This window comes from Bombina bombina, chromosome 5, assembly GCF_027579735.1.
Source record: "Bombina bombina isolate aBomBom1 chromosome 5, aBomBom1.pri, whole genome shotgun sequence".
NCBI lineage: Eukaryota > Metazoa > Chordata > Amphibia > Anura > Bombinatoridae > Bombina > Bombina bombina.
Window position 1 is genome coordinate 76,441,335 of NC_069503.1, and position 13,344 is coordinate 76,454,678.

General features: G+C 37.4%; 1 pseudogene; it reads left to right on the forward strand.

Moving 5' to 3' along the window:
• Positions 1 to 13,344, forward strand: part of LOC128659910 (oocyte zinc finger protein XlCOF6-like) — a 367,873-nt pseudogene that overhangs the window by 80,083 nt on the left and 274,446 nt on the right.

Consider the following 13,344-nt stretch of genomic DNA (forward strand, 5'->3'; position numbering starts at 1 on the left):
CCCCATAGGAAACAATGGGGCTGCGTTAGGAGCTGAACGCGGCTTTTTTGCAGGTGTTAGGTTTTTTTTCAGCTCAAACAGCCCCATTGTTTCCTATGGGAGAATCGTGCACGAGCACGTTTTTGAGACTCTGGTATCGAGAGTTGCATTTGCGGTAAAAATGCTCTACGCTCCTTTTTTGGAGCCTAACGCAGCATTTTTTTGAACTCTCGATACCAGAGTTAATTTTATGGTGCGGCCAGAAAAAAGCCTGCGGAGCGTTAACAGCCCATCTACCGCCAAACTCCAAATCTAGGCCTAAGGTTTTCAAAGTACTATTCAAATGTTTCTATTTGTGTGAGCAAACCTAATCTAATCTTTCCAGAGTGATTATTTATATTTCAGACTGATTCAGCCTGTCTGACTCATCTCTCCCTGAACCGGACGCCTGCTGTTTCACAGACTTCCAGCTGCCACTCAGCTAATCATACTACAACCTGTTCCACATTTTCACAGACTGATTCACCTAACTAATGGAGTGTAATATCTCATCGAAGGTAACTCTCAAACCGTGTTCCATAATTGTTTCAGCTTTAATATTTAATATCCTTCTGAGCTCCGGATCGTGATTGCGGTGACATCACACGCCAAACACCGCGCCTCTCTCCCTCAACACAGGATCTCATCTCTGCATGTCAGCTGCAGCTTCAACTGAAGGGAGACAAGCATATCTCATCCGGTTAGTTAAACTAAAGTATAAGATTTCTATGTCTAATGACTGTATGACAACTTCTTGCATTTATTCCTAAACTACAAAGTACCTTGCTAACTTACCTAATTCCTGTGCTGTTTGTATCTGACTGTTAGCTAAACAGCTCAGAATCCTACCAATATTAAAAGGCTTAATTTACACCAAATCAACCTGGTGTCACTTCACATAGTGCTCACTTTCTGATTTGGTGTCACAAAACACAATTTTATTGTTTATAAACTTAACAGTTACACAAGCTAATACTGTTATTGTTACAGCTGCAAAGGAAGAGATTTGTTAATTTTTCCCGGATGAGGTTGCTTGTCCTCACAGCTAAATCGTCCGTTTCCGGTCTGTGGGGAGAGAATATGATTAGTACCATTATTAACATTTATCATTTCATTTGGTATATCTCTCCCTTCCCTTTCAGGTGATACTGCAGGATTTATGACTGTGCCTGTGGCCCACTGCTGGCCACTGGCTGTACCCCTAAAAAAAAGATTGTTCGGTGGCTGAGCCGTAAAAGATTGACTCATATTAGCGAATTGTTCGCTCAACCGATTTAACTGGGTATAAAGCTGATCTATTTGATCGTACAAATTACCTCTACTCCTGGGCCTATCTCTTGATGACCCATAGTAGTGATTCCTGGACCATTTGGTTCCTTTAGAATCAGTGCCGCTATTTTTATTCTGGCGTGGTTGCCCCTGGGGTACAGCGTTAGTATTTTGGAGAGCACTATTTACTTGGGGTGTCTGGTTACCCTGAGAATATCTTTGCCACTTATTGTATCTACCCTTGCAGGGATAACAATTATTTTGTGGGTATTCTCTTTGGGAGTAATTATTTACCTGAGTATGTCCCCCACTTTGGTTATAGTCTCTCTGTGCCTCAGCCCATGTTGGGGGAGGGGTAGAGTTAAACCTCTGTGGAGATGGCCTGTTTCTTATGGCCACCTCCGTGTAGGTTTTCTTTTTAGACTCCAAATTCAGGGGGCTAGGTGACACCTTAGTTTCTGCCACAATTTTGGGTTTTGATTCCCTCTTAACCCCCTGTTCACTGGACTGCTGAATAGAGTATAACTTTGTACTCTCTTTGATCAGCCATTCCAATGAGCAGTCCTCATCAAAATCTCTAGCTAAATTAATTTTGATGGGTGCGGGCAGTGCTTCAAAAAATAAATTCACAAATTCTGAGCATTCAAATATGGGATTATCTTCAGCCATACTGTACGCATTTTTCAGTATGGAATGGAATTCTATGGGGCTCTGATTTGAACTACATTTTAAACCATATACAGCTATTTGTGCTGCAGTTTTAGTGTGATGTTGCCCGAATTCTTTTCTGCACTGTCATTTTGTTTCACTCCAGGAATGAATATTCCTATCCTTTAGTGAAGCAAAGAATTTGTGATGTTTACCTTCAAATACCCAGGGCAGAAATGCAATTTTTGATTGTTCACTTGTAACATTCATTATAGCTAAAGCATTTTCAAAGGCCTCTAAGTGATCAATTACAGAAATTGTTCCCTTGTTGGAGAATATAGGTATTGCATCCTTTAGGAAAGTAATTACTTTAAGGGAGTCATATACCTTATTAGACATATTTTGGGACTCCCTATTAGAGTTTCCCTCCCCCTCATCAGCTGAGTTACAGCAGCTCCCTGAATTTACATCATGAGGTGACTGTCTATTTGGGAAATCTATTTCTGACCCAATAGGGGTCATTTGTCTACATTCTTCCCTAAATTTCTGCATTTCGTCCCTGATGCATTCTCTAATGGAGTTAGAATTATCTGCATTATTCTCATTGTTAATAGAGGGGTTTTCATTATGGCGATATGACTTAATTCTCTCTGGCTTTGCGCGAGCTGTTTATTTAACTCTTGTATTTTTGCTAGTAAATCTACTTAGCTAAGGTGGTTAGGTCTTGGGCAAATTCATCAATTTTATTTTCGGCTATTTTTAAATTCTCTTCGCATCTGCATGAGGAGCAAATACTACTTTCTAGCTCCTATATTTGCAATTCTTTGTCTATGAGATAAAGCGACATTTCGTCAACAATGCATATTACAAGGGGCCAAGATTTTAGTATTAGTTTGTCTCGCTTCTTGAGAACCTTGCATTGATTAATCATTAATAATTCTTGGAATAATTCACTTTTTTCATTCCACCTATCATCATCATCAATGGCAATATTTTTAACCTTAATTTCAAGCATATTCATGTACTCACTGAATTCATCCGCAATATTAAACCTCTCTTTAATGTGGCCTATAATGTCCCTCTTAAGGACCTGACCTCGAGTAAGGGGTATTGTTAGGGCACAACCTTCAACGTTATGTACAGAATTAAATGATTCACTCCTAGTAATAGACATTATTATATTGGCTTAGTATTTAGTTAATTAAAACGCTAATACATTTTTTACCAATAAAAAGAGAGAGGAAAAAAAATGTAATATCAATTTTGAAATTTGAAAAATTAACATTTTTATTAATTTTGAAATGGGAAAAATTTATATTTTTATGAATGTTTGAAATATGAAAAATTAATATTTTTATTAATTTTTCAAAAATTTATTTTTAATAATATTAATATCAATCTTGAAATATGAAAAACGATATTTAAATTTTAAAAAATATATATTTTCAAAAATATTAATATTGAAATATGAAACTTTTTCTCTCTTTTATAATAATTTCTATTTATTACAAATATATTATATCAATGTGATAAATATTAATAATATCTCAGCAGTGCCTCCAAATAATATGTCAGTATATGGCAGGGTTATAATACAATATATTTAATAATCATCCTTTAAAAATAAACCCTGAATCAATATGCATATACTAGACCATAAAATTAATATAAATTCTTGAATTCTTTATTATTCGTTAATATCTATAAACACATTGAAATATATTTGTAGGAACCAAAAATATGAATATTAAAATATTTTATTAAACACGTTTAAAATATTAAAATATGCTATACTCTTTACAAAGCAACTCAAATTGTAACTTTTATCTAGCCTTATTCACAATAGAATTTCATTCAATTAGCACAATGAGATTCCAAGATATTTAGCTGCTAACATTCAAGCAATACACTCAGCTATTTAACCACAATTTATCCTATATAATTTCAATTTAAAACATCAGAAATTGTATATATTATGTGTGCCAACAATCAAACTCTATGTCAATTTATCTAAGCTGAATTAAGTTCTTAGTTACCTACAGTTAAAACAAATTCTAAGACATATATATATATATATATATATATATATATATATATATATATATATATATATATATATATATATATATATATACATACATATACACAACACACAGAGAAAACCCAGCACTCCCTTACAAGCTCTCAGCTAAGATTTAAAAGCAAAAATGGAAAGGTTAGTCACCGAATCTGGCCAAATGGGACAAGCTCAGGTACCACGTCAAGGTCCTTTCCAATACCTGAGACCCTAAAACAGCCACACAATGCAAGCTTTCAAATCCAAACAAACTGAAAACAAGGGAAGGGTGCACAGGAATATGTAATCACCCTAGACATACAGGGAGTGCAGAATTATTAGGCAAGTTGTATTTTTGAGGATTAATTTTATTATTGAACGACAACCATGTTCTCAATGAACCCAAAAAACTCATTAATATCAAAGCTGAATAGTTTTGGAAGTAGTTTTTAGTTTGTTTTTAGGTATAGCTATTTTAGGGGGATATCTGTGTGTGCAGGTGACTATTACTGTGCATAATTATTAGGCAACTTAACAAAAAACAAATATATACCCATTTCAATTATTTATTTTTACCAGTGAAACCAATATAACATCTCAACATTCACAAATATACATTTCTGACATTCAAAAACAAAACAAAAATAAATCAGTGACCAATATTGCCACCTTTCTTTGCAAGGACACTCAAAAGCCTGCCATCCATGGATTCTGTCAGTGTTTTGATCTGTTCACCATCAACATTGCGTGCAGCAGCAACCACAGCCTCCCAGACACTGTTCAGAGAGGTGTACTGTTTTCCCTCCTTGTAAATCTCACATTTGATTATGGACCACAGGTTCTCAATGGGGTTCAGATCAGGTGATAAAGGAGGCCATGTCATTAGATTTTCTTCTTTTATACCCTTTCTTGCCAGCCACGCTGTGGAGTACTTGGACGCGTGTGATGGAGCATTGTCCTGCATGAAAATCATGTTTTTCTTGAAGGATACAGACTTCTTCCTGTACCACTGCTTGAAGAAGGTGTCTTCCAGAAACTGGCAGTAGCACTGGGAGTTGAGCTTGACTCCATCCTCAACCCGAAAAGGCCCCACAAGCTCATCTTTGATGATACCAGCCCAAACCAGTACTCCACCTCCACCTTGCTGGCTTCTGAGTCGGACTGGACCTCTCTGCCCTTTACCAATCCAGCCACGGGCCCATCCATCTGGCCCATCAAGACTCACTCTCATTTCATCAGTCCATAAAACCTTAGAAAAATCAGTCTTGAGATATTTCTTGGCCCAGTCTTGATGTTTCAGCTTGTGTGTCTTGTTCAGTGGTGGTCGTCTTTCAGCCTTTCTTACCTTGGCCATGTCTCTGAGTATTGCACACCTTGTGCTTTTGGGCACTCCAGTGATGTTGCAGTTCTGAAATATGGCCAAACTGGTGGCAAGTGGCATCTTGGCAGCTGCACGCTTGACTTTTCTCAGTTCATGGGCAGTTATTTTGCGCCTTGGTTTTTCCACACGCTTCTTGCGACCCTGTTGACTATTTTGAATGAAACGCTTGATTGTTCGATGATCACGCTTCAGAAGCTTTGCAATTTTAAGAGTGCTGCATCCCTCTGCAAGATATCTCACTATTTTTTACTTTTCTGAGCCTGTCAAGTCCTTCTTTTGACCCATTTTGCCAAAGGAAATGAAGTTGCCTAATAATTATGCACACCTGATATAGGGTTTTGATGTCATTAGATCACACCCCTTCTCATTACAGAGATGCACATCACCAACTATGCTTAATTGGTAGTAGGCTTTCGAGCCTATACAGCTTGGAGTAAGACAACATGCATAAAGAGGATGATGTGGTCAAAATACTCATTTGCCTAATAATTCTGCACTCCCTGTATACAAAACACGGATGGGAACTGCACTCTCATACCGGACCGGGTACACATCCCATGACCCTGCAACATGCTCAGCCCTGGGTGCCACTGGCACTCACAGGAAGCTGTGCTGTCCCCAGAGCCACAAGCAGTTAACCCCAGACAGGTCTGGCTGCAAGAACCATAGGGAAAATTACAAAAAAAAATGAATACAACACACAGAGAAAACCCAGCACTCACTTACAAGCTCTCAGCTAAGATTTAAAAGCAAAAATGGAAAGGTTAGTCACCGCATCTGGCCAAATGGGACAAGCTCAGGTACCACGTCAAGGTCCTTTCCAATACCTGAGACCCTAACACAGCCACACAATGCAAGCTTTCAAATCCAAACAAACTGAAAACAAGGGAAGGGTGCACAGGAATATGTAATCAGTGGCACCCAGGGCTGAGCATGTTGCAGGGTCATGGGATGTGTACCTGGTCCGGTATGAGAGTGCAGTTCCCTTCCGTGTTTTGTATATGTCTAGGGTGATTACATATTCCTGTGCACCCTTCCCTTGTTTTCAGTTTGTTGTAAAGTGTTCCTTTAAATCTATTAACTACGATTTGACTATGTTCTTACCAATAACCTTTGTTTAAAATATTAAAAATTAGAACAATTATACATCACCAATTTGAGCCAATTTGTAGTTGTCTTTTCCAAATATCTTTAGATCTCCTCATTTGAAGGAAAGTTATTTTGCATAGATCAAGGTTAGTTTTAGCTCCTTGCTTAAGTGACTGTGTTCCCAAGTATGGCCGCCAGTTATCAATCACCAGTCTAAGCAAGTCACACAAAAAACTGTCTTATCTTACATTTTCTTTCCTGTTATATAATCTTTGGAAATCTTGTTCGGTTACGTCCACGGTAGCTTGCCCCTTCTTATTGGATACTTTGGGGAATGCTCCCTCTTTGGCTCTGTATGTGTGTCCTAATAAAAAATTTATTTGGCTCTCATACCATTCCAATCCCCTAGGGAGCAGCAGACAACGAACAAACCCATCTCAGCATCCAACATTTTTAACAATTTAATTATTCTTATAAAGTGATTATTCGTCAGACCATAACTTTTTGCATCAATCACATACAACCTTAATTATAGATGGGGTAGTATCAGATCATTTTCCTGATTATCTCGATACCAAATACGTTATGTTTTCAACGTTATATTATATCAAAGTAATTATACTGTTAATTCAATTCTCCCTATATAATAATTATATTAAACATACTATAATTTATTGCATTAATACATTTCTCTTGTTAGCATTTATATTTCATTTAGCATAACCGAAAATTTACAATTTGATATCAAACATCAATATTTTATAGAAAGTAAAAGGGTTCCTCCTTTCCATTTGTAGAAAGATTAAAGCGCATCTCTTTCAACCCACCTCAATAGGTATACAAAATTACAATTCAGCAGTCACTAGCACAGGAATGCAAAAGCACACATTTTAACTCACATGTATTTCCATAGTGTCTGCGTCGCTCGGTCCTGGGGGAGTACACAAACCGCCTTCAGCAGTGTCTCGGCTATGCTGTCCGCTCCCCTCCTCAAGCAGCCCATATCCTTAGGTTCCGTGTGAGTGTGTGTGGCCGTATGCGGCTAGGCGTGTGACGTTGATTCCTTTTCACACCTCCATTCTCTATTGGGTGGGTGAAGGGGCTCGTACCAAGTGTGGTGTTACCGGATCCTTCTTAATGGCACACAGAGCTGCAGCACGGGATAGTGGTCACTAATGCTGATGCATTTCTGCTTCCCCCGCCGTAGTCATAGCATGGTTAGTGACCATAACCCAAGGTTTAAAAAGGTGTAACTCACACCCCATTGGTTAAGACAAAACACACCTCCTACACACCTGCTTTACATGTTTAAATCAATATTCAATAGCTCATTCAATAAATGACATGATATGGCATCACAGAGTTACAGTATAATAATATATTGATATTTCAATTTTCAATATTTCATTTTATGATCTTTTATATTTAATTTACTTTACATATATAGTATTGCACCGAAGATATTCCTTTACATAAAGTGTCTGACAAGTAAATATGCATATGTCAATATACGGACAGCTAAACCCCCAGCAATATATCTGTGGGAATAACAATTGACATATATATATATATATATATATATATATATATATATATATATATATATATATATATATATATATATATATATATATATATATATATATATATATATACACAATATCATGGATAGGATTGCACAATCGTACCATAAGTAATGCCAAGGGTGGTCTACCGTAGGGCAAGGAATTTGAGGGATATCCTTGTCAAATCAGATCCTGTGGACCATTACAAAAAGGAAACATGGCTCAAGTCATCTAAGAAAGGCTGCTTCCCTTGTGGGAGTTGTACTACATGCAACAGTATGTGTAAGGGAGACACTTTTCAACATCCCCACAAAAACCAACGGTTTAAAATAAACCATCGTCTTAGTTGCACCAGCACCTTTGTGATCTATATGCTGACTTGCCCGTGTTCACTTGTGTGTATATATAGGAAAAACGATAACTTCCTTCCGTGACAGGATGGCAAATCATCGCCACGCTATTCGTGAAGCTCTGAAGAATGGTGACTCGGACCAGCCGGTGGCACGCCACTGTGCACACTTTAAACATCCGGTGTCAAGTATCAGATCAATGCTAATTGACCATATCCCACCCAATCCAAGGGGTGGTGATAGAGGAAAGAAATTACTCCAATGCGAGAGCAGGTGGATACATAAATTGGGAACTATGACCCCAAGAGGACTTAATACCACATTGGATTTTAGCCCTTTCTATTAATGGCTAATCTAATGCCCACTTGATACTGAGGGTCCTTGGATGTCCACTGTTTGGATAACTACCATACTCCTATGGGTTCGATGGGTACATAGACTGACTTAGTTTTTATTAATTTTTTTAATTTTTATTAATTAATTGAGTATGGTCCTATTAGTAATAACATGATCATGAATTTCTTCTGTATATATATCTGTCATGTATCCCTGGTCCAACTCTATATCATCTCTGCGGATGTGATCTATTTTCAAGATGTATTTACCCTATTACACAACAGGCATATGAGGTGTAATTCTGAATATGCATTTTTGTTCACCATTTTAGTACATATTTGGTAATTTATTTGTGTGCATTTTGGGTTTAAAATCTGACAATTTACACATCCTAATTGCCTCCATCTAAGCCACATACTAAGATACACCCGGAGCGGCGCTTGCCTTAGCAGGTTGCTTGTTTACGTTGGTTGCCTATAGCAACCGCTGCGCTTCATGAAACTATGACTTTCTGAACATGCGCAGATTATCCCCTGGTGATCTCTTGGTATTCGGCTAACACGCCGACGTGATGCCTTTGACGTTGTCAAGACAACGCCGTTCTATGCGTCATCACGCTAGGCACGGCTAACGTGTCAGCGTGACGTCAGAATTGGGAGATTGAATGAGCGTGTAACAGGAATGGCAGTAAAGGTTAAGCGAGTATTTCCTCTACTTAAGGGGGTTTGTTTTAAATGTATGTTATCTGATTCTGGGTGCTTAGTTGCACTCTGTCTTTGTACTCTTTTGTTGTGTAACCTTGACAAAGGCACAATGCAGTGCCGATACGTTTGTTTTTTAAACTGATTAAATAAATTCTATTTTTATTGCAAAGACCAGTGAGCTGCCTGCTTTTTGGAGAAACTATATATATATATATATATATATATATATATATATATATATATATATATATATATATATATATATATATATATATATATATATATATATATATATATATATATATATTGTTCAGAGTATCAACCAATAGGTTGGAACAAGGTAAGATAAAATAAAATAAACAATAATAATAAAGAGAACATATAATGGAAATGGATAAATATGTAGACAAACATTGTTAATCCCATATAATCCTCCTATATGTTTTTAATGGAGAAACTGGCAGATCATTAAACTCAAGGCCACAGTAATGAGTGAACTCTTGTTGTGGACATGACAAAAATGTGCAATCAATGGTGTTGTGAGAGTCCCGGTTTTGATGTAATTAATATGCTCACGGATTCTGGATCTAACTTCCCGTGAGGTGATACCCACATATTGTTGCACCCCTTTGCTCTTGGCGTGCAAAATTGTGTTTTTAGCTGAAGGTTTGTGATATACACTTGTAGTTATAAAGCCCTTCACTCCTTCTGCTACTGCTACCAGAGATACATCTAAATAGTTGATGCTAATGGGACAAGCCCATGTTATTGGTATTTAATTAATCAACAAGAAGTATCTAATGGCTTTTAGGCCTTCTTTGTGGGATATAAAGGAATACAGTGCTTTAATGTCTATAGTAAGCCAGACGTTTTCTCTAATCCAACCTTCCTCCTTCAGCAGACCTAACAGATGTTTAGTATCCATTAAGTAGGAAAGGTTGTCGATTTGCGTTTAAAAGGGGTGCAACAATAGGAAACCGGGTAGCACCCACTACACTCAGGAGTAGGAATAGGAATACTACAAGCTCATGGTTAACCACCAAGGGAGTTTTCAAAGGTCACTATACTGATTGTATAGCCTGCAACCACTTATCAGTAGGTAATGGATTCACAAGTGCTACAACAGGTGAAACTTTCACACATGAGATGTTTTAACTGTAGAGCCACTTATGTGATCTATCTATTGACGTGCTCACAATGTACTTTACAGTATGTGGGTATGACCTCACGGGAAGTTAGATCCAGAATCTGTGAGCATATTAATAACATCAAAACCTGGACTCTCACAACACCATTGATTGCACATTTTTGTCATGTCCACAACAAGAGTTCTTGTTCTCTTAACTGGACCATTGTGAAGCATGTCTCACCTCCTCTGAGAGGAGGTGATAGGGCATTACTCTAAGCAAGAGAAGAGGTCTATTGGATCTTAAAATTAAAAACAAGAAGACCTTTTGGCATGAACAGTGAATTTGATCTTATACATTTCTGGCACTAGAACATTCACTCATTACTGTGGCCTTGAGTTTAACAATCTGCCAGTTTCTCCATTAAAAACATATAGGAGGATTATATGGTATTAACAATGTTTGTCTACAGATTTATCCATTTCCATTATATGTTCTCTTTATTATTATTGTTTATTTTATTTTTATTGTATCTTACCTTGTTCCAACCTATTGGTTGATACTCTGAACAATATATATAAATGTCAATTGTTGTTCACACAGATATATTGCTGGGGATTTAGCTGTCCGTATATTGACATATGCATATTTACTTGTCAGACGCTTTATGTAAAGGAATATCTTCTGTGCAATACTATATATGTAAAGTAAATTAAACATTAAAGATCATAAAATTAAATATTGAAAATTGAAATATCAATATATTATACTGTAACTTTATGATGTCAGCCATATCATGTAATTTATTGAATGAGCTATTGAATATTGATTTAAACATGTTAAGCAGCATAGGAGGTGTGTTTTGTCTTAACCAATGGGGTGTGAGTTACACCTTTTTAAACCTTGGGTGATGGTCACTAACCATGCCTTGACTATGGCGGGGGAAGCCGAAACGCATCAGCATTAGTGACCACCATCCCGTGCTGCAGCTCTGTGTGCTGTATACTATGAACTGTTGTACTTGTTTTTAGGAACTAATAAAGCTGAATTTTTGTGACAAGGAGTACCGGATGTTTCTTCTTTTCCTTTTTATTTTCGCTGAGCCATTAAGAAGGATCCGGTAACACCACACTTGGTACGAGCCCCTTCACCCACCCAATAGAGAATGGAGGTGTGACAAGGAATCAACGTCTCACGCCTAGCCGCATACGGCCACACGCACTCACACGGAACCTAAGGCTATGGGCTGCTTGAGGAGGGGAGCGGATGGCATAGCCGAGGCACTGCTGAAGGCAGTTTGTGTACTCCCCCAGGACCAAGCGCCGCGGACACTATGGAAATACATGTGAGTTAAAATGTGTGCTTTTGCATTCCTGTGCTAGTGACTGCTGAATTGTAATTTTGTATACCTATTGAGGTGGGTTGAAAGAGAGGCACTTTAATCTTTCTACAAACAGAAAGGAGGAACCCTTTTGCTTTCTTTATTGTTACATGGGTTTTGGCTACCCATCCCCTCCTTGGTTTGTGAGTTTGATTTATGAGGAGGCATTCTGAGATTCAAATGCTTTATCCCACTGTGAGTGACTTGTGCTATCAGTTAACATAAGACTGAGTTACGAAGTATTTAATAGTTTTCATCAGCTGTTTGGTACAGCAGGATTCACTCTAATTGAAGCTAAAGTTCGCACTAACTTGAACTTCACGATTACTATTGACAGATATTGAACTGGACAAAGTCTTTACCACTGATAAATCACAGTTAACCCTTAGTTCTCTTTTTGATGATATGGAACTATTACTTAAGAGGGAAATGAAAACTAAATGTGATATACAAATTCTCATGAGATACCATGAAATGGGGATTGTGCCCAGAGGACTTCGGATGAACAAATTTCCAACGTTTATAACTGAGGACAATTAATTAATCTTACGTTGGAATGAGACTATCGGAGTGTTCACTTAAGCTTATCTTATTGATTGTTGAATTTAAATCCATCCTTTTGAAAGAAATATTAGTTCAGATAGGGTTAACCCAATCAGAATTAAACAAAAGGAAAGAATTGGAGGATTTTCTGAATTTTTTTTTTTTTTTTTTTTTTTTAAACAAGCTTTATTAGTATAAGTGATAATTTTACAATTGCCATGGATTTAATCCGGCGTGGTATATCATAAACAATAATACAATGAAGAAGAGAGGTACAAAGGGCAGGATCAGTTCTATCTGTTGTATACAGATCCAAGGGACTAAGTATTGGCAAAGTCCCACATAAAGTCCTGGCAAAGTTCGTAGTAGCTTGTGGTAATTTTTCTTTTTTAGAATAACACTTGTGGATGAAACTTCCACTTAACATTTAAACTAAGCAATGTGACAGAGATCCTAGTTTTGCTATGGACTACGGGGGTTATTTGGCTGCACAGGGTGTCTGAGTACCAGAGAGTTATTAGTTAGCTATGGTGGAATTCTAGCAAGTGTGTGGGTGTATGTTTCCCAATAGAAAGACATGGCGCAGTAGAAATCCATCCTTTTTGTTTTCTGATAGTGAAACCTTTCCAGGGAAAGAAGGAGAGTGACATTTTGCACCCACTCTTTCCGGGTAGGAATACGCTGCTGTTTCCACAGTCTAGGGACCAGTTGCTTAGCCCCACTTAACATAATGTATAATAAGACCTGTCTGTATTTGCATTTGATCTTAGGGGGTTTGTTGAATAATAGCGTTATAGGGTTAAAGGGGATAGTGATAGTGAGGACCTTTTGAATTTCCCTGTGGATGTCCAGCCAGAAAGGCTAAAGTGTGGGGCAA